Source organism: Phyllobates terribilis, unplaced genomic scaffold (genome assembly GCF_046119375.1).
Source record: "Phyllobates terribilis strain yellow unplaced genomic scaffold, ASM4611937v1 Scaffold_1__5_contigs__length_1240528914, whole genome shotgun sequence".
In the NCBI taxonomy this organism is placed as follows: domain Eukaryota; kingdom Metazoa; phylum Chordata; class Amphibia; order Anura; family Dendrobatidae; genus Phyllobates; species Phyllobates terribilis.
This window is the reverse complement of record NW_027362761.1, coordinates 1,183,543,767-1,183,556,317: the sequence shown is the minus strand read 5'-3', so window position 1 is coordinate 1,183,556,317 and position 12,551 is coordinate 1,183,543,767.

The following is a 12,551-nucleotide window of genomic DNA, read 5'->3' as shown; positions in this document are numbered from 1 at the left end:
CCATTTGTATCTAAAAAAAAACAGTTTGAGTGTGTCGCTCACTGTTCAGCCACAAATATATATATATATAACAAAGTCTGGTATACACCAGTAAATTAGAACTGTGGTTTTGCTGTTCCACGGTAAAAAATCTCTATTATCCTGATTTTGGCTTTTTTTACCGTAAAAAATAAATAGTGTCTCCTGATTGTTCATACACAAATATATCTGTTATAAATAGTCTGGTGTAGACCCGAGAAATACAAGTGTGGTTTTGCAGTTCCACGGTTCAAACCTCTGTATTATCCACTTTTGGGCCATTTGCATCTAAAAAATAAACAGTTTGCGTGTGTCGCTCACTGTTCAGCCACAAATATATATTTATATAAAAAAGTCTGGTATACACCAGTAAATTATAACTGTGGTTTTGCTGTTCCACGGAAAAAATCTCTATTATCCTGCTTTTGCCATTTTTTGCCGTAAAAAATAAATAGTGTCTCCTGATTGTTCAGACACAAATATATCTGTTGAAAATAGTCTGGTGTAGGCCCAAGAAATACAAGTGTGGTTTTGCAGTTCCACGGGTCAAATCTCTGCATTATCCTACTTTTCGCAATTTTTGGCAGTAAAAAATAAATAATAGTGTCTCCTGATTGTTCAGACACAAATATATCTGTTAAAAATAGTCTGGTGTAGGCACGAGAATTACAAGTGTGGTTTTGCAGTTCCACGGTTCAAACCTCTGAATTATCCACTTTTGGGCCATTTGTATAAAAAAAAAAACGTTTGAGTGTGTCGCTCACTGTTCAGCCGCAAATATATATATATATTTAAAAAAGTCTGGTATACACCAGTAAATTAGAACTGTGGTTTTGCTGTTCCACGGTAAAAAATCTCTATTATCCTGATTTTGGCATTTTTTACCGTAAAAAATAACTTGTGTCTCCTGATTGTTCAGACACAAATATATCTGTTGAAAATAGTCTGGTGTAGGCCTGAGAAATACAAGTGAGGTTTTGCAGTTCCACGGTTCAAACCTCTGTATTATCCACTTTTGGGCCATTTGTATCTAAAAATTAAACAGTTTGAGTGTGTCGCTCACTGTTCAGCCACAAATATATATATATATAAAAAAGTCTGGTATACACCAGTAAATTATAACTGTGGTTTTGCTGTTCCACGGTAAAAATCTCTATTATCCTGCTTTTGGCATCTTTTGCCGTACAAAATAAATAGTGTCTCCTGATTGTTCAGACACAAATATATCTGTTGAAAATAGTCTGGTGTAGGCCCGAGAAATACAAGTGTGGTTTTGCAGTTCCACGGGTCAAATCTCTGCGTTATCCTACTTTTCGCAATTTTTGGCAGTAAAAAATAAATAATAGTGTCTCCTGATTGTTCAGACACAAATATATCTGTTGAAAATAGTCTGGTGTAGGCGCGAGAAATACAAGTGTGGTTTTGCAGTTCCACGTTTCAAACCTCTGAATTATCCACTTTTCGGCCATTTGTATAAAAAAAAAAACGTTTGAGTGTGTCGCTCACTGTTCAGCCGCAAATATATATATATATATATTTTAAAAAGTCTGGTATACAACAGTAAATTATAACTGTGGTTTTGCTGTTCCATGGTAAAAAATCTCTATTATCCTGCTTTTGGCATTTTTGCCGTAAAAAAATAAATAGTGTCTCCTGATTGTTCAGACACAAATATATCTGTTGAAAATAGTCTGGTGTAGGCCCGAGAAATACAAGTGTGGTTTTGCTGTTCCACGGGTCAAATCTCTGTATTATCCACTTTTGGGCCATTTGCATCTAAAAAATAAACAGTTTGTGTGTGTCGCTCACTGTTCAGCCACAAATATATATTTATATAAAAAAGTCTGGTATACACCAGTAAATTATAACTGTGGTTTTGCTGTTCCACGGTAAAAAATCTCTATCATCCTGCTTTTGGCATTTTTTGCCGTAAAAAATAAATAGTGTCTCCTGATTTTTCAGACACAAATATATCTGTTGAAAATAGTCTGGTGTAGGCCTGAGAAATACAAGTGGGGTTTTGCAGTTCCACAGTTCAAACCTCTATATTATCCACTTTTGAGCCATTTGTATCTAAAAAAAAACAGTTTGAGTGTGTCGCTCACTGTTCAGCCACAAATATATATATATATAACAAAGTCTGGTATACACCAGTAAATTAGAACTGTGGTTTTGCTGTTCCACGGTAAAAAATCTCTATTATCCTGATTTTGGCTTTTTTTACCGTAAAAAATAAATAGTGTCTCCTGATTGTTCATACACAAATATATCTGTTATAAATAGTCTGGTGTAGACCCGAGAAATACAAGTGTGGTTTTGCAGTTCCACGGTTCAAACCTCTGTATTATCCACTTTTGGGCCATTTGCATCTAAAAAATAAACAGTTTGCGTGTGTCGCTCACTGTTCAGCCACAAATATATATTTATATAAAAAAGTCTGGTATACACCAGTAAATTATAACTGTGGTTTTGCTGTTCCACGGAAAAAATCTCTATTATCCTGCTTTTGCCATTTTTTGCCGTAAAAAATAAATAGTGTCTCCTGATTGTTCAGACACAAATATATCTGTTGAAAATAGTCTGGTGTAGGCCCAAGAAATACAAGTGTGGTTTTGCAGTTCCACGGGTCAAATCTCTGCATTATCCTACTTTTCGCAATTTTTGGCAGTAAAAAATAAATAATAGTGTCTCCTGATTGTTCAGACACAAATATATCTGTTAAAAATAGTCTGGTGTAGGCACGAGAATTACAAGTGTGGTTTTGCAGTTCCACGGTTCAAACCTCTGAATTATCCACTTTTGGGCCATTTGTATAAAAAAAAAAACGTTTGAGTGTGTCGCTCACTGTTCAGCCGCAAATATATATATATATTTAAAAAAGTCTGGTATACACCAGTAAATTAGAACTGTGGTTTTGCTGTTCCACGGTAAAAAATCTCTATTATCCTGATTTTGGCATTTTTTACCGTAAAAAATAACTTGTGTCTCCTGATTGTTCAGACACAAATATATCTGTTGAAAATAGTCTGGTGTAGGCCTGAGAAATACAAGTGAGGTTTTGCAGTTCCACGGTTCAAACCTCTGTATTATCCACTTTTGGGCCATTTGTATCTAAAAATTAAACAGTTTGAGTGTGTCGCTCACTGTTCAGCCACAAATATATATATATATAAAAAAGTCTGGTATACACCAGTAAATTATAACTGTGGTTTTGCTGTTCCACGGTAAAAAATCTCTATCATCCTGCTTTTGGCATTTTTTGCCGTAAAAAATAAATAGTGTCTCCTGATTTTTCAGACACAAATATATCTGTTGAAAATAGTCTGGTGTAGGCCTGAGAAATACAAGTGGGGTTTTGCAGTTCCACAGTTCAAACCTCTATATTATCCACTTTTGAGCCATTTGTATCTAAAAAAAAACAGTTTGAGTGTGTCGCTCACTGTTCAGCCACAAATATATATATATATAACAAAGTCTGGTATACACCAGTAAATTAGAACTGTGGTTTTGCTGTTCCACGGTAAAAAATCTCTATTATCCTGATTTTGGCTTTTTTTACCGTAAAAAATAAATAGTGTCTCCTGATTGTTCATACACAAATATATCTGTTATAAATAGTCTGGTGTAGACCCGAGAAATACAAGTGTGGTTTTGCAGTTCCACGGTTCAAACCTCTGTATTATCCACTTTTGGGCCATTTGCATCTAAAAAATAAACAGTTTGCGTGTGTCGCTCACTGTTCAGCCACAAATATATATTTATATAAAAAAGTCTGGTATACACCAGTAAATTATAACTGTGGTTTTGCTGTTCCACGGAAAAAATCTCTATTATCCTGCTTTTGCCATTTTTTGCCGTAAAAAATAAATAGTGTCTCCTGATTGTTCAGACACAAATATATCTGTTGAAAATAGTCTGGTGTAGGCCCAAGAAATACAAGTGTGGTTTTGCAGTTCCACGGGTCAAATCTCTGCATTATCCTACTTTTCGCAATTTTTGGCAGTAAAAAATAAATAATAGTGTCTCCTGATTGTTCAGACACAAATATATCTGTTAAAAATAGTCTGGTGTAGGCACGAGAATTACAAGTGTGGTTTTGCAGTTCCACGGTTCAAACCTCTGAATTATCCACTTTTGGGCCATTTGTATAAAAAAAAAAACGTTTGAGTGTGTCGCTCACTGTTCAGCCGCAAATATATATATATATTTAAAAAAGTCTGGTATACACCAGTAAATTAGAACTGTGGTTTTGCTGTTCCACGGTAAAAAATCTCTATTATCCTGATTTTGGCATTTTTTACCGTAAAAAATAACTTGTGTCTCCTGATTGTTCAGACACAAATATATCTGTTGAAAATAGTCTGGTGTAGGCCTGAGAAATACAAGTGAGGTTTTGCAGTTCCACGGTTCAAACCTCTGTATTATCCACTTTTGGGCCATTTGTATCTAAAAATTAAACAGTTTGAGTGTGTCGCTCACTGTTCAGCCACAAATATATATATATATAAAAAAGTCTGGTATACACCAGTAAATTATAACTGTGGTTTTGCTGTTCCACGGTAAAAATCTCTATTATCCTGCTTTTGGCATCTTTTGCCGTACAAAATAAATAGTGTCTCCTGATTGTTCAGACACAAATATATCTGTTGAAAATAGTCTGGTGTAGGCCCGAGAAATACAAGTGTGGTTTTGCAGTTCCACGGGTCAAATCTCTGCGTTATCCTACTTTTCGCAATTTTTGGCAGTAAAAAATAAATAATAGTGTCTCCTGATTGTTCAGACACAAATATATCTGTTGAAAATAGTCTGGTGTAGGCGCGAGAAATACAAGTGTGGTTTTGCAGTTCCACGTTTCAAACCTCTGAATTATCCACTTTTCGGCCATTTGTATAAAAAAAAAAACGTTTGAGTGTGTCGCTCACTGTTCAGCCGCAAATATATATATATATATATTTTAAAAAGTCTGGTATACAACAGTAAATTATAACTGTGGTTTTGCTGTTCCATGGTAAAAAATCTCTATTATCCTGCTTTTGGCATTTTTGCCGTAAAAAAATAAATAGTGTCTCCTGATTGTTCAGACACAAATATATCTGTTGAAAATAGTCTGGTGTAGGCCCGAGAAATACAAGTGTGGTTTTGCTGTTCCACGGGTCAAATCTCTGTATTATCCTGCTTTTCTCAATTTTTGGCCGTAAAAAATAAATAATAGTGTCTCCTGATTTTTCAGACACAAATATATCTGTTGAAAATAGTCTGGTGTAGGCCTGAGAAATACAAGTGTGGTTTTGCAGTTCCACGGTTCAAACCTCTGTATCATCCACTTTTGGGCCACTTGTATCTAAAAAAAACAGTTTGAGTGTGTCGCTCACTGTTCTGCCGCAAATATATATATTTAAAAAAGTCTGGTAAACATACACCAGTAAATTATAACTGTGGTTTTGCTGTTCCACGATAAGAAATCTCTATTATTCAGCTTTTGGTATTTTTTCCGTAAAGAAAAACAGTACTATTTTCTTCCTGATTGTTCAGATTGTTTAAAAGAGTCGGGTGTAGACCAGAGAAATAGAACTGTGGTTTTCCTCTTCCACGATTCTAATCTACTTTTTGTTACTCTTTTTCCATTGATAGTGCTAATGTAAGCTATTTTACTTACTTTACAATGGGCAAGGCGCGTGGCAAGGGACGTGGAAGTGGACGTTCTTGTGATGGTGCGTGCAGAGAACGGGGTCGTTGCCAAGGTGAAAATGTGCCACGACCAACAGCCACATCTTCTCGCTCCCACTTCTTTACCGAATTACTAGGGAGGCACAGAACAACACCAGTATTGTGAACTGATCAGTGTGAACAGGTTAGTAATTGGATAGCAGATAATACTTCCAGTAACCTGGGCACCACCAACTCCGGCCTGTCTTCCACACGGTCAACTCTTAGTAGCCGTGAGTCTCGACCGCATACTCCTCCTCACCCTGATGCTACTTCCTCCCACCATGCCGAGTGTCGTCAGACAGCAACTGATCCCACACTTGGACACTCTGAAGAGCTGCTCACTGGTCCATTTCCAGATTTGTGCCACTAGCCTGCTCCGCTTGAAGTGGTGGAAGAGGAGATCCCATGTAGCGATGCCCAAATATTTGAACAGCCACGGCCACAGGAAGTCGACGCTGGCAATTTTTCACAAGAGGTGGACGATGACGAGACACAATTGCCAGGAAGTGAGGAGGAGGATCGTGGTGCGCAAGTGGAATAGGAGGAGGTGGTGGATGATCTAGTAACTGACCCAATGTGGCAGGAGGACATGCAGATTGAGGCCAGCAGCACACAGGGGGAGGGAGGCAGAGTACCCCAACAGGCAAGATGAAGCAGTGTGGTTGCCGCACACAGAATGCGGGCAACCTTTCCCCGTAACACCAACACGAGGGACGTTGCCAGTACAACCGGTAGGTCTTCCAGAGTCTGGAATTTTTTTAAAGATTCTGCTGATAACCCCAAAAAGGCCATTTGTACCACCTGCCATGCCAGCATCAGCAGGGGTGACAAAACTACCAGCCTGACCACCACCAGCATGATCAGGCATTGCAAGTTCCTCTGTCCTAATTTTTGGCAGATTTTGCTTGGAAGGCATAAGGAAATACTATGGGAGACCCACTCCCCAATAATGGGTACAATGTTTGTAATATGCTGTACTGCATGCCTCATGTAAGGGGCATTGCAATTTCCTCCATCCTAATTTTTGGCAGCTTTTGCTTGTAAGGCAAAAGCAAATACTATGGGAGACACACTCCCCAATAATGGGAATAATGTTTTTAAGATGCTGTACTGTATGGCTCTTGTAAGGGGCATTAAAAGAGTCTTGTTAAGCTACTGGGATCTCCACGTCTCTTCTGGGGGGCATTAAAAGCGTTTTCTTAAGCTAATGGGACCTCCACGTCACTTCTGAGTTGCATTTAAAGCATCTTGTTAAGCTACTGTGACCTCCACGTCTCTTCTGAGGGGCATTAAAAGCGTCTTGTTAAGCTACTGGGACCTCCACCACTTTACCGAGGGGTATTAAAACCGTCTTGTTAAGGTACTGGGACCTCCACGTCTCTTCTGAGGGGCATTAAAAGCGTCTTGTTAAGCTACTGGGACCTCCACCACTTTTCCGAGGGGCATTAAAATCATCTTGTTAAGCTACTGGGACCTCCACCACTTTTCCGAGGGGCATTAAAAGCGTCTTGCTAAGCTACTGGGAACTCCACGTATCTTCTGAGGGGTATTATAAATGTCTTGTTAAGCTACTGGGACCTCCAAGTCTCTGCTGAGGGGCATTAAAAGCGTCTTGTTAAGCTACTGTGACCTCCACCACTTTTCCGAGGGGCATTAAAAGCGTCTTGATAAGCTACATTGACCTTCACTTCTCTTCTGAGGGGCATTAAAAGCGTCTTGTTAAGCTACTGGGACCTCCACCACTTTTTTCCGAGGGGCATTAAAAGTGTCTTGTTAAGTAGAGATGAGCGTTGTTCTACTCGAACTGTTCGCCAATCTCAAATTCGAGCTGTTTTGGGCGGTGTTCGAGCCGTTCGGCGAACACGAACAATTTGAGAAAAATTCGGCTGTTCGAGGTTATGTTCGATAACTGTTCGTGCACCAAAATCATAACTGGATTTTTTCTCAGTCATGATGAAAATTAATGTTAATACGCAGTTTGAGTGTACAGCGGGGTGGGGGGAGGGGCAGGGGATGGATCTCTGCAGGAACAATGAAGATCTCCATTTTTTTTTCTCTTTCCCGCATTTACAGTGGGGAGGTGCAATCTGTCAGCCTATCAGCAGCGCACACATGGAGCGAAGTGCTTTTTTTCACACAAGCAAGGGCATGTGTCATTGGCAGTGTATGTCACATGTCCTTGCCCTATAAGACCAAGCCATTTTCCCCGTCGCCACCATTTTCTCACTGCTGCAGCTGCGTGTTAGACGGCACCGCTGTTGCTGTGTGCGCTATACCTTGTTAATTTCAAGCCAATTTTCGCACAAATATACAGATAGCTTGGGAGTAGGGAATAGTTGTGATTGCAGTCCTTTTAAGGACTAGGTTACAGCATTTCCTACGACTTATCAGGCAGGTCTGTGCTCTTAAATAGATAGGTTTTGGGAGTAAAGACTAATTGTAATTGGAGTCCTTTTCAGGACTAGGTTACATCAGTTCCTATCAGTTTTTGCCAGGCAGGTCTGTACCAGTGCTGTGCAAGTTTTTTTCACAGCATTTGGCTGAATCTAGCAAAGCTAATCCTTTTTGGCCTATTGCAGAGTGTGTTAGTCAGTGGAGTAGCCTATCTGTGTTGCAAGATATACCACCTGTGTATAGAATACCAATTTTTTTACTGCACCTAGTGAAGTAAAATCTTTTGGGCATAGCATCATTCTATTAGTCCATCTATACTGACCTCCATCAGGTTGCAAACTGAATCTAATTTTTTTCTGCATCTAGCTCTGAAAAAATATTTGGCATTCTAGCAGCGTGTGGGACTTGTTCTATTAGTCCACCTATACTGACCTCCATCAGGTTGCAAACTGAATATATTTTTTTCTGCATCTACCTCTGAAAAAATATTGGGCTTCTAGCTGTGTGTGGGACTTGTTGTATTAGTCCATCTATACTGACCTCCATCAGGTTGCAAACTGAATATATTTTTTTCTGCATCTACCTCTGAAAAAATATTGGGCTTCTAGCTGTGTGTGGGTCTTGTTCTATTAATCCATCTATACAGACCTCCATCAGGTTGCAAACTGAATATAATTTTTTTCTGCATCTAGCTCTGAAAAAATATTTGGCCTTCTAGTAGTGTGTGGGACTTTCTCTCTTAGTCCATCTATACTGACCTCCATCAGGTTGCAAACTGAATATATTTTTTTCTGCATCTACCTCTGAAAAAATATTGGGCTTCTAGCTGTGTGTGGGACTTGTTGTATTAGTCCATCTATACTGACCTCCATCAGGTTGCAAACTGAATATATTTTTTTCTGCATCTACCTCTGAAAAAATATTGGGCTTCTAGCTGTGTGTGGGTCTTGTTCTATTAATCCATCTATACAGACCTCCATCAGGTTGCAAACTGAATATAATTTTTTTCTGCATCTAGCTCTGAAAAAATATTTGGCCTTCTAGTAGTGTGTGGGACTTTCTCTGTTAGTCCATCTATACTGACCTCCATCAGGTTGCAAACTGAATATATTTTTTTCTGCATCTACCTCTGAAAAAATATTGGGCTTCTAGCTGTGTGTGGGTCTTGTTCTATTAATCCATCTATACTGACCTCCATCAGGTTGCAAACTGAATATAATTTTTTTCTGCATCTAGCTCTGAAAAAATATATGGCCTTCTAGTAGTGTGTCAGACTTTCTCTATTAGTCCATCTATACTGACCTCCATCAGGTTGCAAATTAAAAATAATTTTTATCTGCATCTACAGTACCTCTGAAAAAATATTTGGGCTTCTAGCTGTGTGTGGGACTTGTTGTATTAGTCCATCTATACTGACCTCCATCAGGTTGCAAACTGAATATATTTTTTCTGCATCTACCTCTGAAAAAATATTTGGCTTCTAGCTGTGTGTGGGTCTTGTTCTATTAATCCATCTATACAGACCTCCATCAGGTTGCAAACTGAATATAATTTTTTTCTGCATCTAGCTCTGAAAAAATATTTGGCCTTCTAGCAGTGTGTGGGACTTGTTCTATTAGCCCACCTATACTGACCTCCATCAGGTTGCAAATTCAAAATAATTTTTTGTATGCATCTAGCTCTGAAAAATATTTGGCCTTCTAGCAGTGTGTGGGACTTTCTCTGTTAGTCCATCTATACTGACCTCCATCAGGTTGCAAACTGAATCTAATTTTTTTCTGCATCTAGCTCTGAAAAAATATTTGGCCTTCTAGCAGTGTGTCGGACTTTCTCTATTAGTCCATCTATACTGACCTCCATCAGGTTGCAAATTAAAAATAATTTTTATCTGCATCTACAGTACCTCTGAAAAAATATTTGGGCTTCTAGCTGAGTGTGGGACTGGTTGTATTAGTCCATCTATACTGACCTCCATCAGGTTGCAAACTGAATATATTTTTTTTCTGCATCTACCTCTGAAAACATATTGGGCTTCTAGCTGTGTGTGGGTCTTGTTCTATTAATCCATCTATACAGACCTCCATCAGGTTGCAAACTGAATATAATTTTTTTCTGCATCTACCTCTGAAAAAATATTGGGCTTCTAGCTGTGCGTGGGACTTGTTGTATTAGTCCATCTATACTGACCTCCATCAGGTTGCAAACTGAATATATTTTTTTCTGCATCTACCTCTGAAAAAATATTGGGCTTCTAGCTGTGTGTGGGACTTGTTCTATTAATCCATCTATACAGACCTCCATCAGGTTGCAAACTGAATATATTTTTTTCTGCATCTACCTCTGAAAATATATTGGGCTTCTAGCTGTGTGTGGGAGTTGTTGTATTAGTCCATCTATACTGACCTCCATCAGGTTGCAAACTGAATATATTTTTTTCTGCATCTACCTCTGAAAAAATATTGGGCTTCTAGCTGTGTGTGGGACTTGTTGTATTAGTCCATCTATACTGACCTCCATCAGGTTGCAAATTGAATATAATTTTTTTCTGCATCTAACCCAGCCAATAGTTTTGGCCTAATACAACAGTTTGGCCACTCAGCTCTGCTCGGTTACCATCCATTGTTTTTTTGTGCAAACAACTCCAGAGTTGTGAATTAGTTAACCACCAAAATGAGTGGAAAAAGGCCTGCTGCTGGTGGAAAGGGGAATAGGCGTGTTGGGAAGGGGAAAAAAGGTTGTGTCCGTGGGGTAGGTGTTAAAGCAACAGTAACATCTGCAGAAGAAAGACCATCTTCCAGCCAAACTAAAATGTCTACTTCTTTTAGCGGACAATGTGATAAGATCCCTTTCTTACGGCCACGCCAATCGCTACAAATTCCAGATGAGGCACAAAAACAGCAGGTGCTTCAACGGATATCAAGTGCTCCTTTAAGTGGGCTCTCCTCCACATCAACTTCAACATCACAAATACTCCAGTCCTCAAAGGTGTCACCCAAATCGCACTTGCTTCCTCACAGCTCCCAAATCTCCAGCTGCCCGTCTGAGTATGAGGTAGAACAGATGGTTGAGTCTGCAGAGCTGTTTACTCATACTATAGCCTGGGAATCAGAGGTCGACTCCAGCGCTTCTGTGAATCCAGACGAGGAAATGATCTGCACTGATGCCCAGAATCTTTATGAGTCGGATCCAGGACCAGACGCAGAAGGTTCTGACCATAATGTAGACCCTCATTCCCAAACTGTAACTCCTGTTGGTGGAGACAATGAGGAAGACGATGATTAGACTCAAATACCTGATTGGAGCGACAACTTTAGTTTTTTGTCAGGGCAGGAACAGGTTGGCTCTGAGGACGACGGGTGTGATAACACACAGGGTGATGATGATGAGGTTGGAGATCCCACTTACTGTCAACCCACAGTCAGCCAAGAGATGAGGTCAGCAGAGGAGGTGGAGGAAGATGCTAGTGACGACGAGGTCAGGTTGCGCCTTCCTGGACAGAGACGTAGTACTGGAAGCACGTCAACAACTGCATCCTCAAACACAACTCTGCCTCTCACCACAAGTCGTGGTGGCTCTTCAGGTCGCATGGGTGCTAAGCCTTGCATAGCCTGGGCATTTTTTCAGATCCATAAAGATGACCCAACTCGTGTTATCTGTAACATTTGTCAGCAAAAGCTAAGTAGAGGCCAAAAAATACATAGTTTGAGTACTTCATGCATGAACCGGCACATGGACATGAAGCATAAGTTGCAGTGGGAAGCTCAGTGTGCTACAATGCGGCCTAGCCGGCCGGGCCAACCACCGTCTGCCATATCTTGTGCATCCGCGGCCTCTTCATCCTCTGTGACTGGGGGGACAGCAGTCACACCTGTTTTGGGGCGCAGACCTGCCACCTCTTTACCCGCAACAGCCAGCGTGATTGGCAGGTCATCATTTTCTTTGGAGGTGGTAACACCAGCTGGTGTTGAGCGCTGTCCGACATCGATAGCACCACCTTTGGATCAAGGCAACCTAACATGTCCGCCTGCATCTTCCTCACAGACCGGCAGTTTGCCGGGGACACCCTTATCAACCCCGTCTAAGCACAATAGCCAGCCCTCGGTCCCTCAGATGTGGACAAGTAAAAGACCATTTCCTCCTAGCCATGAGAAAGCTAAGAGGTTGAATTTCACCATCTGCAAGCTCTTGGCTACAGAAATGCTGCCTTTCCGCCTGGTGGACACAGAGGATTTTCGAGACCTTATGTCCGTCGCAGTGCCCCAGTACCAGATGCCCAGTCGGCACTACTTCTCAAAGAAAGGTGTGCCTGCGCTCCACCAGCATGTCGCACACAACATCACCGCTTCTTTGAGAAACTGTGTGTGTGACAGGGTGCATTTCACCACAGACACTTGGACGAGTAGGCATGGACAGGGGCGTTACATGTCGCT